This window comes from Hydra vulgaris, chromosome 08, assembly GCF_038396675.1.
Source record: "Hydra vulgaris chromosome 08, alternate assembly HydraT2T_AEP".
NCBI lineage: Eukaryota > Metazoa > Cnidaria > Hydrozoa > Anthoathecata > Hydridae > Hydra > Hydra vulgaris.
In genome coordinates this window covers 52,389,654-52,404,344 of record NC_088927.1, presented here as the reverse complement: position 1 = coordinate 52,404,344, position 14,691 = coordinate 52,389,654, and the positions used below count along the sequence as shown (strand labels likewise).

At 28.4% G+C, this 14,691-nt stretch overlaps 1 protein-coding gene and 1 long non-coding RNA gene across 4 annotated transcripts in view; one reads left to right on the top strand and one right to left on the bottom strand.

Moving 5' to 3' along the window:
* Positions 1-14,691, top strand: part of LOC136083950 (TNF receptor-associated factor 5-like) — a 102,233-nt gene that overhangs the window by 61,966 nt on the left and 25,576 nt on the right. The gene's annotated exons all lie outside the window — the stretch shown is intronic.
* Positions 7,007-13,817, bottom strand: LOC136083945 (uncharacterized). Its single transcript, XR_010640224.1, has 5 exons — positions 13,556-13,817; positions 7,826-7,849; positions 7,496-7,516; positions 7,233-7,256; positions 7,007-7,143 (listed from the first exon to the last, which is right to left on the bottom strand). It is a non-coding gene; the product is annotated as an uncharacterized LOC136083945 (long non-coding RNA).

The following is a 14,691-nucleotide window of genomic DNA, read 5'->3' as shown; positions in this document are numbered from 1 at the left end:
TTTTCGTGTTTCTAATAATTTAAAACTTTAGTCATTATTTTTTTCTATAATCGAGTGATTAAAGAAAACATCATTTCCATGAACAGCTTTTAAAAAGGAGACTTGATCAGATTTTAATGCGTTTTGGACTTCTTTGTGCAACTGAAGAAGATTCAGTATTAATATTTTTTTCTCTTCATACAAATTACAATGAAATTTTTTTTGCGTGATTATACGGTAGAGTTGTGCAAAATGACTTCTGACCAGTTTTATCACCCTGCTTATCTGATTTCCACATGCAATGCATATTGCTCTAAAATCACAGTTATCATTAATTTAGAAAAGTTGTGAAACAAAGTTCGCTATTTTGAAGGTTTATCACGATAATATTTTGTCATTATAAAATATATATTTTAGGATTTAAATTACGTTATCCGGATATCCGGTCAGATAATTTTGAATATCCGGGTATTTAATATCCGGTCGGATAATGAAAAAGTGGTATCTGGAACACCCCTAATAACATTTATACGAAAAGTGCTTTATATCTAAAATTAAAGTTTCTTTTCTTAATGGTATTGTTTTGTTAATGGTATTGTTGTTAACGGTACGCTATTCTATTCTTTAAATACTTGGTATTTTCACAAAACATTTTTAAGCGTGAGATTAGCGCAAGTTTGGCGTAAGTTCAAAATTTATTAATTTTTGTATTCACAAAACTTGCTTAGCAGCCTAATACAAAATTTAGGATTTATTTTTTGTAAGTTCAACTCTCAAATTATTTTATTTACAAAACATCTTCAGAAAATGCTCAGCCTGATTTAAGCAACAAAAGTCATGTTTAGTTGAAGCTACCTTAACCTTGGCGTAACTTTAAAGTATTTGCGTTGCTCATGCATACTGACGTTTTTTGTTTAGATATATGATAAGATTTTTTATAACTTGTGGTAAACATGGTGTATATGTTTCTATAAGTTATTATTTAGTTATTTGACTATAGGGGAGATTGGGGCACCTTTAACGTTTTTAAGGTTTATGTTTGATTACTTGAAAACCCTTGCAGACAACAATACTATTTTTATTATTTTTAAAAGAATATTTATTACTTTATTCGGAACAACTAGCTAATTTTGGTCCAAGTAATATTTAGTAAGCTAGAACTCAACTTTATAACATCACCTACAATGGATCACGGTACCCCATGTATGGGGCACCTTGATTTGCACTATGGGGCACTTTTATCTTACATACAGTTTTTTACAAAATCAATAACAAGTTGGCATTAAAGCATTATTAAAAACACAGCTCTTTAAATTTCTGCCAAGAGATTCACATTTAAAGATTATTGAACAAGGTTTTTCATACGAAATTTTAAGAAATGTTTGCAAAAACTGAAAATTCAAAATCGAAAATCAAATGTCGACCGACAGGAGTTGTGCCACCATGCTGCATTGGATCTGGAAGCTTGCAGACAATATCATCTCTGGTAAACTGGTACAATTACTCACTGACAGAGATGAATTTATACGATTTTAAATTTTCTCTTTTCAAATATTTTAGCATTCGCACATTTTCTTCTTCACAGATTTGTCCAACATAATGAATAGCTTTCTTTTTTTTTATCAAATTTAACAAGAACAAAATCCTTCACATTCAGTGCATCAAAGTCAAAGTTCAGGTCTGATGATTCAAGAAGATATCGTTTGAAGATCATTTTCACTGTCTTCACTTTCAAGCGGTTGTAGGCGATGAATATTATCAGAATCATCGGAAAGTTCCATTGGTTCATCGTCTTCAACTGCTGGACTTGTATTTTTTTACATTTTTTTTTCTTATTTGTTTCCCGGCAACATTAGATCCAGATTCAATGATTGATTTAGTAAAGGCTTTACCGTAAGCTTCACACACAATCGGAACAATGTTATACATATTCATCGGTCTGGTACTGCTGATTAGCCAGTTGCCGCAAGCGCCATTGTAATGCCTCTTCAGAAGCCCATAAACAGATCTGTCCAACGGTTGCAGCTTGTGACTGTAGTGTGGTGGAAAACTAAGCATAGTTATTCCGTTTCTTTTTCCAAATCGAGGACTGTCACAGATATATGACTCTCGTGGTTGTCTGGCATGAGAAGAACTTGAGAATCTTTCAAACCGTGCGAATGTTTGATAAAACGTTTCAACCACTCGACAAAGATATCTGATGTCATCCAACCAGATGGATTAGCAAATTTTACGCATCCGGCTGGACCATCTTCAATCATAAAATCTTGAAACTTCACCCTCGAAAAAACGAACAGTGGTGGTATCAAATTGCTGATCGTATTTAATCACACAGCAAGCTGTCATGAGAGTTCCTGATTCTGCAGATGTTATGCTACCTACTTGTTTGACACCTTTACTAACAATAACCTTAACAGGTTTTTGTACGGTTGTTATTCCTGTTTCGTCCACATTGTAAATGCTTTCTGGACCAAACTGATCACGTTCTCGCACTACCGGAATCTCCCAGAGATTCCGAAAAAATTCACTAACGGTGAATCTGTTGAAACCTGTTGCTCTTGCAAAGCTGGTGGCTTCTGGAGCTCGTAAAGATAATTGTAGTTTTCTTTTCATAAAGCTCTGTAACCAATCGATGCCTGCCACTTTGTTCTTAATCCATGAATCCGGACAAACTTTATTATTAGCAACAGTCATTTCATATGCTAATTGGCGCATTGTTTTCGTTGAAAGGCCATAGTTCATCTTCGAAGCTTGAAGCAAATAATTTGATAAGCAGTCTTCTTCTTCTGTGAAGACCTGTTGCGTATTAAATCTTGGTTTAAATGTAACACCCGGATTAAGTTTTTGCACTTTAACATATCTTTTCAATGTCATACGATCAATGCCAAACTCTCAAGCAACTTCATTGTTAGGCCTGTTTTTCAATAAAACTTCATCCACAGCTGCTCTCATTGTTTCGGGAGATACCATTCTTCTATCTGTCTTCCGAATTCTATTTCTAACCATTTTCAGTCAACACCAAATCTGAAGTTTTGAAAAAAAATCATAAACGTTTTTAGAATATGATACAATAGTTATATATTTATATATATATATATATATATATATATATATATATATATATATATATATATATTCGTCACAAAAATGCAGTAACATAACAAAAGAACATAAGTAATAATACTAATTCAGTCAATCAATCAATGAAGCAGTATTAATTAACTAAACATGAAGAAAAACAACGTCAAACTAAATGAACGAGAAACAGTGACATAAATTTAGCAGCTACTTACAAATACAGACGCTCAGAATAAATTGACCAAGCGTCTGCTACGCACGGGTATCGAACCCCGACACCAAGCGTGCATCACTGGTCAACAGCATGATCTTTTTCTTCAATGAGAACGGCATGGAAAACGTAAGACAAAAAATTACTCTTGTTCGCAATTATCTTCTTTAAATGTTTGATCTTTCGTATTGACAGTTTCAAACCCAGCGGCAGCTGATACATGTTTATGTCTATCAAAAATTTAACAAAATTAAATCGAGTATTATTACTATATCTTGTTAAAATAATTTACTTTTTTATTTTTTATTATTAATTTTATTTATCTAGCAAATGGAAATATTTTTTCTTTGTGCAACGAATGCATTTCAATAGTTATTCGAATGTAATTAAATACAACAAATTATACGTATCAAAGTTTTAGTATGGGACACCTTGATCCTCAGATCAACCAGCTCCGTGTAAGAGAGATCAAGGAACCCCTTTAGGTATACATCATGTAATAATGGCTGTATCTCGCTCATAAATAACATTCAACGGCGAAATCATACCATAAAATATGCGTCAATGAAATACCAAGTGACTGCAGTTGATATTTTACAAATATTTAAAATAGTAATAAAAATATATGAATAATTCTCCTGTTTATCAAATTTCCCATTTATCGTGAAAATCAAACTTTTATTTCTTAAAATTCGTAAAATCGATTTTTTGACAAAACAACAACAAAAATAAATAGCCAGAAGTATATGCAGTATAGTATATGCTGTATATGCTGATAGTAACTTAAGACATCACGCATATATAATTATAAATAGATGATGTAGCGCTAAAAGATCAAGCTGCCCCATAGATTAAAGAGCCCCCAACTCCCCTACTACTTTTTGTTAAAGTTCAATAAAAAGTAGTTTTTTAATATAATTACTTCCGTAAAGGAAGTAGTTAAGATTTAAGTTATGACAGCAAAAGAAATCCGTTTGCACATTTTTTTAAAAATTCATTTATTTACCAATAAAATTGAACAAGTTACAAACTTATTTATAATTTTACAAAACTAGGATCGGCGCCACTTGCACAGTTAAAATCTAGTCATTGGAGTGATACCTTAATAAAATAAACAAATAAAGCAAAAATTAGTAATACAGATAGCGACCAAAAGAGATCAAAGCAAAATTAAAAGAAGAACAATAATATTTAAAAAAGCCAGTTTAACTGACATGAGAAATAACAAATGAATGAGATAACACAACGTTTGACGATCAGAATGATGATAGAAAATAAAAAAGAAAACAAAAGAATATTTTAAAATATTATGAGACAAAAAAAAAAAAACTTTAATAATAGCAACAAACATAAAAAGCAACAATAATAAAAATAATAAGCTAAAGATCACAAAAAAAATATTCGTCAACATAAATAATATACAAATGTTCACGTCAATATAAATTATGCACAATATTACACAACAGTATAAACAAAAATACCGTCTGATTATGTGTAAAAAGTACACATAATCAGACGGCATTGTAAACAGTACACAAAACTACAGGATAATATAAGCAATCCAAATAACATAAATGAATAAAACTTAAAAAATGTTATTTTTGTTTTCTTTTAATAACGTTATTTTCGAATTTGTCGCGAACATTTTTATTCTTTTAACTTAGCGTTTTGTTCTACTGTTTATTTGATATTTTTCTTCAATTTTTATTCTTTAATATTTTCATTGTTTTAACTTTATTTTTTTTATTTTTCAAATTTTCTATTCTAAACAATTTTTATTTATTTTTCTTTTGCTCGTTTATTTTACCTGCTCTTTTATTTTGCTCTTTTACTTTTCACCGTTAAAAAAATGCTTCATCCATTTGCGATGTCATAGCAAAGTGAATTAATATTGGGAATAATATTGGGAACATTAGCATAATATTTGTTTGTATGTGGCTACATTTAAATGAGCTGTAAGGTGTTGCAATAAAACTTTTAGTTTAAAGGGGAAAAAAAAATTCCCAATATTAAGTTCAATTGAATAGTTTTATGTTCAATAAAGTATGTTTATAATGTGTCTATATATCAATATATTTTTCGATAAAAAAATCATACAATCGAGGTCATTTACAAATAGTTAAAACTAATCTTAAGTATATACCATGAAATAGCATTAATAATACAAATAATAATGATAATAATAATGATGATAAATTATAAGAATAATAAGAAAATTATATGATAATAAATCAATATCAATTTTAAAACAACAATTGAATATAATGCATAGACAGGAAAGTTACAAACAGTTATGTACTGACAAAATGTAACAACCTACCACGTAACTAAAACAATTACTGCAAAAAAAAAGTAACAATGATTTAATAAATATAATAATATTAATATCAATAATCATATACATTAAAGTAGTATAAATATTTCATCAAAAAATAACAATAAATAAACGTGTCACCTACACACACACACACACACACACACACACACACACACACACACACACACACACACACACACACACACACACACACAAACAAACATTTAGTCACGAAAAGTATAGAGTTTTCATAATAAATGAAGATAATAAAATAAAAAAGTAAGTTATCAAACAAACACATATAGTCTTTCAAAAATAATAAAATTTAAAAAATATTCTTTTTGCTTTCTTCAAAAGGGGAGAAATTTTTTTATTTTATTTTAATTCTTTTTAATTACTTTCCATTTTCGAACGTTTTTTTTCATTTAACTATGGCTTTTTGTCTTTCTTTTTTCATATCTCATTTTTTTTTTGTTAATTTGTTTGATTTGGCTTTTAATTTTTTTTTTTAGTTTTTGCTTTTTTATTTCTTTCTCTTTCTTTTCTTCATTCTCTTTAATTTTATTTTTCTTATTTTATTTATTTTTCTTATTTTACTTATTTTTCTTTTTTTTTTCTTTATCTTTCTTTTTTTAAAATTTACTTATATAATTCGTTATAAAAAAGCGTCCGCTATTCCGGAAGTCCCTGCACTGTAACTGATGTAATATATATCTGGGACACATATAAATGTAAAATAATACATTTATATATAAATATATATATGATTTAAATGTTGACATCTTGTACGAGAGTGTATATATATATATTAACTAATTTAAAACATCAGATAATTTGAATTCTCTCAATACTAAATAACTTATTTGAAATTTTCGCCGGATTATAGACACCGGCATCATCAGCAAATAATATAATACTAGCAGAAAGAAACCCGTAATACAGGTTATGGTCGGTCTGTTACTTAATTTATAGTGGCTGTTTTCCACAATTTAAAGTTGAGTAATTTACAACTGACAGGTGATATCAGTGTAAGGCAGAACCATTTTCCTCGACATTACTAAGTTGAACGCAATACGTTTTTAGTTACTGACACAAAAAATAACACTTCATCATGCTTTATATTGACGAAAAAGTAAAGCTAAATTCTTGTTATATTTTTTAATTCATGAACTTTAATTAATAAGATTAATATGAATTGAAGGTAAATTATTCATGAGTTATTAATTTTTTGGTATCCCCTTGATACATGTTTCGTTAAAAAAGGAAATTGTCTTTAAAACGTTAAATGCACACAACTAAATAAATTTATTATAAATAACTAAGCAATTGAGTACAAATACGTTTCAAACAAAAAAAAGTTAATTTACAATCAAACATGTGTATAACAAATTTAAAAAAAATATGTAAGTTTTTTTTCCAACTCTCCTAAAAGAAAAAATAAAATAAAGCTTAAGTACTTGAAGTTTTAAAATTCCAGTTACAGTACAAATAAAAAAATTCCTATTAACAAATATCTAATAGCAAAAACACTGACTTAATTCAGTCTTCAATTCTGTGTCTAAACAATAAAAGCACTTAAATGTATAGACATTAAATTATCGACTTAACTTTTTAAAAATAAATTCACTCAACTAATGTAACTAATACCTTTATTAGATCTCTCTTGATCAACTAAAGAAAATAAATCTTAATTAAACTAACTTGATATAAAATAATAAAAAGCTGCCTTACTGAGAATTATAAATTTCTTCTCTTTATTATTGACGATATAATTTTAAGTAGGACCTAAGTTCTTGGGCTTATTGTATAAAATAATAAAAACCTACTTTTTTACTTTAAAGTCATCAACAATATTTTAAAAAACATTTTAGTTACTTTATAAAAAATAAAAATCCTTTTAAACTTACTACCTCTCTCTTCATTATTTTCAACTAAACAGAAAAACAAACAAACAATTGATAGTAAATTTTCACTTTGGTAGTAAGTTATTAAGTAGATTAAATAAATCTTTGATCTATTTAATCTGCTCTAACAGTCTACAACTTTGTCATTAAACTATAACTATTTTCTACAACCTGGTGTAATTTAACAAAAATATATTTTTTAAGTAATTAAAAAATATTTAAGATTATAATATACAAGATTTTAAAAACCTGAAATTTTAAACCTACTTAAAAAAAACAGATATATTAAAAAGTATTTTTTTCCATTTTAAAAAGTAAAAATGCTTTTTAACTTACTTTCTCCAATAATACTGCTGTCATCTAAACAGAATAGCAAAACAAATATTGAAGTCGATTCTATCTTAAACCTCTTTAATTACTTCAATATTAAAATAAATATTTAATCTTTCTGGATTGAATTAATTTACGAAAATTTTCGTTAATATAATTTAAGTTAATATAAACATTTATCGAAAATGTAACAATACTAAAAAAAAAATTAACAATACTAAAAAAAAAATTAACAATACTAAAAAAAAAAAAAATCAAATTAAGTTATAAATTGCATTTTTAGCTAAATGTTGTCTTGGCTTTTAGTAAATAAATAAAAGCAGTAAGTTCCAATAATGAAACTACCAATTATTCATTTTTAACAATAAGCATCAACGTCAAGGTAAGCCAAGCAGTCTATCAACACAAAACATCACAACAACAACACATAACAATAGAATATTAACACCCTTGATCCTAAAATCCAGCGAAAATAACAAACCAATTTAAAATATGAAAGACAAAATTCGAAAACCAATTTAAAGTTAACTATATTTATCTTTTTACTAAACATATAAATACAGAAAAGTATATTTGCTTTTATATTCAATATTAGTTAATCAATTACTTCAAATTTAGGACATTAAAACGCCTTAGATTAAAAGATCAAGGTTGCATACTCTCTCATACACATTACGCTAAACATTAACAGACATTACGTGTTTCCAGAATAATTAAAAAAAGGCTAGACAACACAACCTAGCCCTAAAGCAGTAACACCGCCTGGCACTAAATGCTGCCAAGTCACACCTCTGCTATAAGTACACCGCTTGGCTGGCAAGGTTATCAATCTTGCTCAACATAATCCCAAGTGACACAACTTTGAAAACATGGAAACAACATAATTTTAAAATATATACAACTATAAACAAATATGGTTTTATATAACACATGTAAACACATTTTATAACAATATTAAATGACATATATTTATCAAAAACTATGAAAAAAAAAAATTAAAATAATAAATAAAGTTATACATACAAGTACTCACAACCTACAAACAGTAAATTTTCGAAATGAAAATCTAAAGACTATAAATTAAGAACCTTAGAAAATATAACATTATTTGTGTAACACTTTTCACCTACCATACCCTGAATGAGATGTTTATCAATTTTGAAAAACAAACTATTAAATACTCTAGTTCTTGAACATGCAACATATAGTTGACCATGAGAGAAACACGGTTTTTTGAGATATACCCCAACTCTATCAAATGTTTGACCTTGACTTTTATTAATTGTCATTGAATAAGCCAATCTGACAGGAAACTGACGACATTTCAGAACAAAAGGTATATTAGAATCTGATGGAGCCAACTGAATTCGAGGAACAAAAACCCATTTACCACCAGAAACACCTGTCAAAATCTCTGCATCAATATAATTATTTTGAAGAGCACAAACTTTCATTCGAGTACCATTGCATAACCCATCTTTGAGATCTAAATTTCTAAGTAGCATAATTAAACAACCAATTTTCAATTTTAAACAATGAGGTGGCATACCTGAAAGAATTAAGCTGTTCAAAAACTCAACAGGAGTTATTTCTTTCATTAAGGTCATCAGTCTCAATTTGATCAGCACTTAAATAAATTTTGACCTCACCCGGCAGACATTCAAGCACTTCTTCATTGATTGATAATGAATCAACATTAGTTGGTGTTAAAATTACACGTTTAGAATAATCATTTTGATCAGCATCTCCAAAAATCTTTTCAACAATCGATTCATTTTCTCTAATAATGCACTGATTTGGTATTTCAATGCATCCTTTAAAAGGACTTTTGACAGGTATAGTTCCATTCCCAAGTTTTAGTAGCCACTGGGAAAATTCACCTTCCATCTTGCACTCCCCATCTTGCACTCTCATATTTTCAGTTAATGCAAACTTCTGCACCCATTGCCAATGCAAAGAACATTTTATATGCGATTCTACTATTTCAGCTGGTTGTCCTCTTTTCACAACAGGCAGAATTTGCCTGAAGTCACCACAAAAAAAAAATGATTTTTCCTCAGAACGGAAAGTTGTTGTTGCAAATATCTTTTAATAACCTATCAATTGCATTTAAGGCATGTTTAGGTATCATGGATGTTTCATCAAACAAAAACAAACTAACTTGTCTTAAAAAATGCACGTGTATAAGAGTTAGGAGTTACATTACACGTGCTATTATCCAATATTGGAACAGGAAGTTTGAATAAGCCATGCAATGTAGATCCATTTGTAAGAAGAGTTGCTGCTATGCCAGTCCATGCAGCTGTAGCAGATTTAAAGCCCCTACTTATGGTTTCAGCAATCAAATAATTATAAGTAAAGGTTTTTCTACTACCAGCAGGTCCATCCATGAAAAACAATCTAGAATGTTGATTTTCTACACTTGGTTGCTCATTCAGTGCAGCAAGGATAGCATTACATACATTTAATTAATTGACATTAAGCAACAGTCTCATTTGGTTGGCTTTGTCAATTGATTGTTGAACATTTTCATCAAAATTTTCTAGATTTAGGCGCATAAACTCATCAATAACTGGCAGATTGTAATCAGCCAGCATTTTACCATTTTGATTTATAATCTTTTCAATTTGATGAAAAGTAGCTTGTTCAGCTATTAGAAGTGAATGAGCTCTTCCATCATAAAAGGTTTGTATGTATTCCCAGAGATGCAAAGGATTGTCAGGTTCACAAAAGGTCAAAATAATTGAAAACAACTGTTTAATTTGCTTTGGCATACGTGTTAAAACCGCCTCAGAAAGAGTATTCTGCCATTCAGTGTCATCTTGCAACAAAACTTTCAAAACACATGCTTCACGAAATGTTTCAAGGACAATACCATTAACAGTACGCACATCCTTCCACGATGTTGCACCTTTTGCTTGCAAAAGTAACAGTCTAAGAAAAAACAATTCTTCAGTTGGATTAATTTTATACATTCTTACTATCACCTTATTACCACCTCTTTGTCTAACCTTCCATTTACAATGTTTATCATCAAATATAAAGTAATAAGGAATGTCTACATACGAATAGCAATGTGCTCTTTCATTTTCAGTATTTAACTTAAACCATGCCGTTAGGTGCGTATCACGTTGAGCTGCACAATCTAAAGCCATTTGTTCTGCTCCTTCTCTAAACTACAATAATTGATTTTCAGGTAGATGAACTTTAAGGCGTGTATTAGTGTGTGACATATGACTTATTGGATACTCGAAAATTCGCCACAATGCTTCAGGTGCACTTACATAACAACAATCTAAAAAAGAGTTTTTATTTCATCATGATTAATTTGTTCATTTATTAAAATATTGGCACAGTCGTGATCCTTGTATATATATTTGTACAAATATTTAACAGCCTTAACAGACATGCAAGCATCAACATTATTGTGAGCTTGATATTTCTTTGATAACAATGGATTGTAAGGTACCACCCAGCAGTTATCTACATTGTTACCTTTAATATTGATAACCAAATTATTATCACAACATCTATAGCGTGGATAACCATTATGAACTGCTACTGTCTTAGCATTAAATTCTTTAGCATAGTTTTTGCTGCACACCCCATCTTTTATGCAGGGAGAATTTGGGTTCAGTATGCCGCATGGACTGTGAATCTTGCAAGTTTTAACGACGTCATAAAGGTCTCGATTAACAATCGGATCTGGAATTTCTGGAGATATTAAATTATTGATATCATGAGCTGTTTCAAACTTATCATCATTTGCAAAGTTTAAATACTCGAATAACCAAGTCTGGTCTATCATTTGATTTCTGACCTGGATATAAATTTTAAGTTATATCTCGCAATTTTGGGTTGCAATTGAAAGTAATAAATAGATCTGGTTTACCATACATTTTAATTATAGCCATAGCATCTTCAAAGGTTTCTTTTAAAGTCTACATAAGTTGATGTCAAAACTACAACATGCCCTGGTCTAACATTACGATCATTTTTAAGGTTGTTTACATGTTCGTGTAAGACATCATACTGCTCACTGCTGAAACAGCAATATGCTGTTGATGCGTATATGTTTTTTGCCATAAAAGAGTGAAGAAAAAAATTGTCTAACTGAAAGTTTATAATTGTAATACTGAGATAATGTAACATGATTTCTAACCAATGTAGCACGTTCAGGGTTGTGAACCAATTGATTATGCTGCTTGCAGAGCAGCATTTTGTCCATTAATAATTTCATCTCGCCTAAGTCTATCTCTTTCATTTGTGCCACAAACAACTTGCCTATTAACATTTCCATTTTCTAAACTAATATCTGCTTCTAGCCTAATATCATCCATTTAAACTTCACTTTTAATTGAAAGTAGTAACAAAAAATCTTAAGCGAATCCTGAAGATTGCTATCTTTCCTATATAATTTTTTTCCTACTCTAAATAGCACACACAAATAATAAAAATAATCTTATGACTTTAAAAATATATATATATATATATATATATCAGCTAGGAGATGTTTGAAAAAAATTATCTTAGCAAATAATAATTTAAAAAAATTATTAAAAAAATGCAATTCTAATAATAAACATACTGCTAACAAAGAAAAAATAAAAAAAAAACGTTCAAACCCTTTGTTGCAAACTTAAAAATTATTTCTTCAAAAAAATTATTAGCAAACGTTTTTTCAAAAATTCACAAAACTTTACAATATATCGTTCTTCTATACCACATTAATACATCATCTGATAAATCTAAAATTCTGTAAATGAATAAGTAAATAAAGAAGAAAAACATTACATACAAAAAATGAAAATCAATGCACTTTATATAGAAAAGCTGTTGTGATTTAACAGAGTAGTAGTTGTAAAATATTATTATTTCATGTTAGCTTTTACAAAACAATTTATGCTGGAACATCATGATTCCAAAATATTTATAGCATAATCATATAGTAAACAGTGCTAAAGACAAAAAATCAAATTGAGATTAAACAAATTGTATATATGGCAAAATAATTTGTATTGGCTTTAGTGAATGATTAAAAGCAATGATTTTAAATAACATTACCTATTTACCACTTTTAACAATAGAAACCAACATGAAGATAAGTCCAATGTCTATCAAATCAAAATATAACAAAAAAACATCACAGCAACAACACACAAAAATAGCACACACCATAAGTTAATATAAAATGTATATAACATAACTTAAGTAAGATAAAATTCATATTTAACAGAACTTAAGTAACAACATTAAGCAAAATGTTATTAAAATACATTATTATGTAATTTTGACACTAAACACTATTGTGTAACCCTCTGTTATAAGTACATCACTTGGCTGGCAAAGTTGACAAATCTTACTCTACACGTTTACAAAGTCACAGCACTTTGAAACAACATAATATAAACATATGTACCAACTTTAAACACAATAAATGTGTTTAAATATGTATATAAGGTTAAATATATACCTTATATACATATTTAAACACATTTTTAAAATTAATTATATAACATATTAACACATACACAAACAATAAAAAACACTTTACATTATCATAAAAACACATTGATAAAACAACTATAAAGCACTTATTACCACATACACATATATATCAAAAAAGCATAAATGCAAACAATAAACGTGTACAAACAAAAATTTTAAAAATGACGCGAGAAAATTTAAAAAGATTTAAAGTAAACAAAATATATATTTACAAACAGTACTCCTTACCTTTTTTTTCATAAGAACTGTAATCCTCATAACAAAATTTAACCTTTACGTACAATAACATGTGACATGCCATTTCAGCGTTGGCACAAAATTTTAATTTAATTTTTCTAAATTTACTAAAAAGAACAAAAATAGTTAATAGCATTTCAAAGTAGTAATAACCATTTTATGGAAATAGCATTAGTATAACTTTAAATAACATCCATACCCCTATTTTCCTTCTAAAAAATAAAATAATAAAACTGCTAAAAGAAAAGCTAAAACAAACAAAACATAAACGATTTAAAAAATTAAAATCCTTTCTACTTAAAATCCTTGATACTTCATCTAATAAAAATTTAAATCCTTTCTACTTTATCTAATAAAAATGTATATACAACTATTTTATATACTTACTTTATTTTTAAAATGATCTTAACGATGATTACTTATCTTAGTATGATTCTTTATGTAATATATCTAAACTAATAATTAAATTTCATAAGGAAAAAAGTTTCAACTCACATTAGAGATCTTTCTCAAATGACTGCATGCATTTTGAGAAGACATTCTTTCAAAGCATAACTAATAAAACGACATTAAACATTAAACGTTTCTCTAGTATTAATATTAAGATTAATATTAAGATAATTACAAAAATTGTGACTGTTAAACAACAACAAAAATTTTTAAATTTTGACATCACCTTTATAATGGCTTCTTTTACTTCAGTATGAAAAAAAAAAATTAAGTCCAAAAATTTGTTTTAACATATTGTCCATTGTCCAAATTCATACCACCGTACATTGGAGAACATTGATGTTTTTGTATCTCCAAGGCTTCATGGACTTTTCTTTCAAATTTTTTATCCTCAACTTTAAGTGTTTCTGCCCTATCCCATTCAATATTCTCATCGCAATTTACTTTATACAAAGCTAATGCAGACTGGTTTAACTTGCCTTCAGTAAAATGTTTTTGGTATTATTGAACCCTTGTTCTTATTTTAAGTTTTGATTCACCAACATACACTTTGGAGCATTTGCACTTAATTAAATAGATTCCAGGTTGGCTGTTGCGTGCTAATTTTGATTTATTTCTAGACGTTAATAGTGTTTTTAGGTTAGCATTTGACTTAAAAACAGTTCTGTAACCAGCTT